The sequence below is a fragment of the Triticum dicoccoides genome, chromosome 1B, assembly GCF_002162155.2.
Source record: "Triticum dicoccoides isolate Atlit2015 ecotype Zavitan chromosome 1B, WEW_v2.0, whole genome shotgun sequence".
NCBI classification, from domain to species: domain Eukaryota; kingdom Viridiplantae; phylum Streptophyta; class Magnoliopsida; order Poales; family Poaceae; genus Triticum; species Triticum dicoccoides.
Window position 1 is genome coordinate 364315171 of NC_041381.1, and position 5193 is coordinate 364320363.

Here is a 5193-nt window from a genome sequence, read left to right on the forward strand (position 1 = left end):
TCCTACTGTTATTTATGTTGTTTTATTGTATAATAATGTATTTTGGAATTATTCTAGTGACTTATCTCTCATAGTATGCAAGGTATGCACAAAGGGGGAGAATTCTGGCAGCTGGAAATCTGGACCCCAAAAAGCTACGTCAAGCTACCTATTCTGCACAACTCCAAATGAGCTGAAACTTCTCGAGGATTTTTTATGGAATATTTAAGAATTATTGGAGTCAATAAGTACCAGAGGGGGGCCACGAGGTGGGCACAACCCACCTGAGCGCGCTAGGAGGCCCAGGCGCGCCCTGGTGTGTGCTGCCCTCCCCACCTCCGGTGCCCATCTTCTAGTATGGAAGTCATTTTGACCTAAAAAAATAAGGGGAGGACATTCGGGACGAAGCGTCGCCGCCTCGAGGTGGAACTTGGCCAGGAGCACTTTTTCCCTCCGACAAAGTGATTCCACCGGGGGAACTTCCCTCCCGGAGGGGGAAATCATCATCATCATCATCATCACCAACAAATCTCCCATCTTGGGGAGGGCTATCTTCATCAACATCTTCAACATCACCAACTCCTCTCAAACCCTAGTTCATCTCTTGTGTTCAATCTTTGTATCAAAACTATAGATTGGTGCTTGTGGGTGACTAGTAGTGTTGATTACATCTTGTAGTTGATTATTATATGGTTTATTTGGTGGAAGATTATATGATCAAATAAGGAAGGATTGGCACTATCCTAACTCATTAATCGAAAAGTGCACCGGGAATAAGGACTAGGTAGCACTATCAACCTTAGGGTGATGATTCAATAACCAACACACTAAGAATGAGATTATCGTCCATTAATCACTATGCAACATGGTCGCTAGGAATATAGATTTCATACATCACGATTCACTTGTCGGCGTTCCGGTTGCAACAACATGGGGACCGAGAAATGAATAATGATGGAGAGAGTATCACTGTATCCAGAGTTCATAGGATGGTGTGCAATTCCCATGGCATTCTCGATATAAAGATGGTAACACTACAAGGTAGAACAGAACAAAAGTTGGGTCGGCATTTGATCTGCGAGGTACAACTACTTTGACCCAATCCTGGATGTGGATGAGGTACTGGAGTTTGTTTCTCCTAGTCATTCCGGAATAGAATGGCTTGACGGACCACAAGAGTAATAGACATCGATGAGCGAATTCATGCATACTCTTGACTATCAATTGATAGACAAGGGACAGAAAACAAATGAAGAGGGACAACTCAAAAGAACATACGATTTTCTGAGTTGTGGGTGCATGGATTAGTATGCCGAACAAATTAAGCATATTTCTTCCGGATAACCCATGCAGAAAGGTTGAACTGGCAGAGTCGCAAGATAGTATGGAGAACTCATCGAGAGCACTCTTGTTGTCATCTTTTGGTTCAAAAGAACTCCTGCCAAGAATGGTTCATGGTAATTGGAAGAAGGATGTACCACGAACCTCGAGGACTATCGCAAAGGTTACTACTATCCTAAAGGAACTAGCAACACTATCAACATGATGTAAGTAGGGTGAATCTCGGGTTCAAGAACCCAGGAATAAAATACCTACTACTAAATGGCATCACGGGATGCTTTCGAGAATAAAGGCCAGAATCATCACACTGGGAACACAAATCATGGCTAGCTTACTAGGTGGTACTCTAAGACACCTAGGGTCATAATAATAACTCCAACATATATGTCGAGGCAATAGAGCACCTCAACTCACTGATTAGTGTGGTTAACCTGGCCAAAGGGACATCGGGAACAGGAGAAAGGGATTTGCAAATGCATCAGACTATTTAGAAACCTGGGATGACTCGAACAACATAACGGCTGTAAATGCTTAAAAGATTGGAGACATGCTACAAAAATGGTGGCATCGCCACTCAGAAGCACAATATCAAGGTTTCGAGATCAACAATTAACATACGGAAGTAGAACCGAGGCTTAAATCCAACAAGCTTATGAGCCTACTGATTAGTAACACGTGATCCTGATAGAAAGAAGAGAAATCCTAGTTCCTTAACCCCGTAGGAAAGATAAGATGGCTCATATCAGAAGGCATAAGGAATAAGGAGTAAAAAGATCCTTACGTTCCATCCCACAATCAATTCCCTTATATAACTAAAGAATTTCTAAACTCAACTTCGACCAGTTTGGCTTGGTAATCCTACATGCAGTCAAGCTCTGATACCAAAGCTGTCAAGACCCCGACTCAATGCCACATCGATCTAGCATGTAACACATCATATCACTTTGCGGCCTCACGCACGGTATCCCCACGGGTGTCGCCTTACCTTTGCCCGGGACCGTTTGCGCCTTTTGGCACATGTATATGATAGTGTCGCTAGCATCCATATGATAAGGAGCCCGGGCTGACATGGCTAGTCGTAAACCCAAAGTGGCACAAACTTACAGGGACAGGCATCCATGACCCAGCATCGAACGTGTCGGTCATCAGCGAGTGAATCCAGGCTGTAGCACTGGGCTAGCAGGACTCCGGTGAACCGGGCTGTAGCGGGCTAATAGGACTCCGGTATTCATCGTGTGACATCGAACTCATCATCGGAACAACGCCTACTGGGGGTGGGACAAACACCGGCAACAGAGAAAGAACACAATCAATGCAATGCAACAATATGATGCATGAGTGTGACATGGCAATATGCTGTGGTTTGAGCTAATGCAACTAGCAACCAAATTAAATGAAGTTGATTTGAATACAAGATTCAAATTCAAACTCCATATGTGATTATTCAAATGCCATTTAATTGATTTAACCTAAACAGTGAGAAAAGGTTGTTCTAACATGCATGAAAATGGTACGGATGGATAGATTGGATTTTTCTGATCATTTTTCATATATAATTTATTTCATTTGGAGTTACGATTGAATTTATATGAATTTTAGAAGTTTAAACTATTTTCTAGAATTTCCTGAGTAAAACAAATCCAGAAAAATCTATTACTGTGTCAGCATCGCGTCATGCTGACCTCAGCAGGTCAACAGAGCAGCCCCGGGTCAAACCTGATGCGTGGGTCCCGCCTGTCAGTGTAGCAAGGAATAAACAGAGGTTGACCGGTAGGACCAGGTCAATGCTGACTGGGCAGGTCAACCCTGACAGTCTGGGCCCACTATACTTAATCTAATCCTAACAGAAATAAATCTTGTACATAATTAATGTGGTGGGGTCCACTGTCAGTGCCTGAGGGGTTTAATTAGTGGCGCATTAGCCCCTAATGACGTGTCCAAGTCATCCAGAACGGCGGTTAGCCGCCGACGCTAATCGGGACTCGGTGGGGTTGCCCGTCCGGCCAACTCCGGCGACGGGAGCTCGCGCGGCTGGGTCCCGCAGATGCAGCGCGACAAGGCGCGTGGATCAGTGGTGGTGGGTGGCGCTAGGGTGGCCGGAATCGCTGACGGCGGTGAGTGGGGCGGCGGCCGGAGCTACTGGCTGCACGGGCGCGGCGCTACAGCAAGCGGGCGAGTGAGCAAAGGCCTAGGCGGCCTCCTGGAGGCACCAGGAGCATGCGGGGTGCGCGGGTCCGAGCGAAGAAGCACGGTCGCTGCAGGAACAATGGCCATGGCAGACGGCGGCTTCGGTCAGGTCGGGGAACGGCGCTACGGCATGGAAGCGAGCAAAAGGGGAGAGGGGAGACGCTCAGGGGCTCACCACGAGTCAGTTGGGTAGGTCGGTTGGCTCGGGGACGCACTGGAGCCCGTGAATCAACGACGACGAGGTGTGGCAGTAGGCGGCGAAGACAGCGATCCTGGCGATGTTGTCGACCTCCCGGGCTCCCTTCAGTCGGTGAGGCGAAGCAGCGCGGTGAGGCGGAGTTTCTGGGCTGGCCTTTAGGGCAAGGGGTGGCCGGTGGCCACAGGTACGGCAATCGGCGGTCTCGGGTGTGCTCGGTGGCGCGAGGAAGAGAGGCCATAGGAAGGGGGTGAGGCAGAGGAAGGAGGGGAAAGTGAGGGGAGGCGTCGGGCGTCTCCGTGGCGTGAGGGGGAGGCAGGAGGTGGCAAGCAGGAGGTGGCCGCGTTCGGCTGGGAGCTCGCCACACACCTGATTCTCCTTCTGGCAGAAGGTTGAAGAAGCAGGCAGCGCTGGCTGGGCTGGGCCAGCCAACTGGGCCGCCAGGTGGCCTGGCCAGGTGGGCTGCCAGGTACAGGTAAGCTGGGCCAGGTGAGTTTCTCTCTCTCTCTTATTTTTGTTTCTGTTTTCTATTTATTCTGTTTTGTTTTGATTTAGTAAAATACTAAACCATTTTATAAAATCCTGGAAATAATTAGGGGTGTTGTCTGAATCATTCCAGTGACCCATAACAATTTCCAACATTTTTTGGAGCACCTAAAATATATATAGCATTTAAATAGCTCCAATTCAAATATGTTTGAATTAATTCAGAGCCCAAATATGTCCTGCAAAAATGTGAACCATTTTTGGTAGATGCTTCCACCTTGATCCAGAAATGATGAACATTTTTAAAGGGCATTTTGAAATCACTGAAAAATATTTTGGTTGAACCTATTGAATTCCTTTGATGCCAGGGTTTGAAACAATCCCCATTTCAAATTTAAGAGAAATTTAAACATGATGCAACACAAGACTAGCTAACCCAGAGCAGGCCAGAACTAGGGATGTGATAGGTATGCACTACAAAAAAAGACACATCCGTGACATTTTGGGCCGAACGTATTTTTTCTGTCATGCTTATCACACTTCTATGATGATAATTGTGACAAAACCCGGTATCATCGTAGGTGTGGTGGCCTCCTACTTATATGACAAAAAATCATGACAGAAAATGGGCTTTTCTTCCTAGGCAGGCCAGAGACGCAACTGCATGACATTCTTTGGACCGTCCATGACGGAAAAAACATGGCAGAAGCGAGGGCGAGGAAATTTTTGGGGAGTTCCCGGTTACGGTGGGTGGTCGGGGGCCGAGCGATGCGCGCTTCTCTCGTACATGTACGCGCGTGGGTGCGAGGCGTTGGGCTCTAACTGAACCCGAGCGACTGCACTAGCTATGTTACTGAACCCCGATCGACCCCTTGTTGTTAACTGAACCCGATCGAGCGATTCCTTCGCTACTGCAGCTAACTGAAGCCGATCGAACCTGCTGCCTCCTTCCCTTGATGAACAGTGAGTGTTGTGGGGGGGGTGTGGATGAACAATTCTTGGTG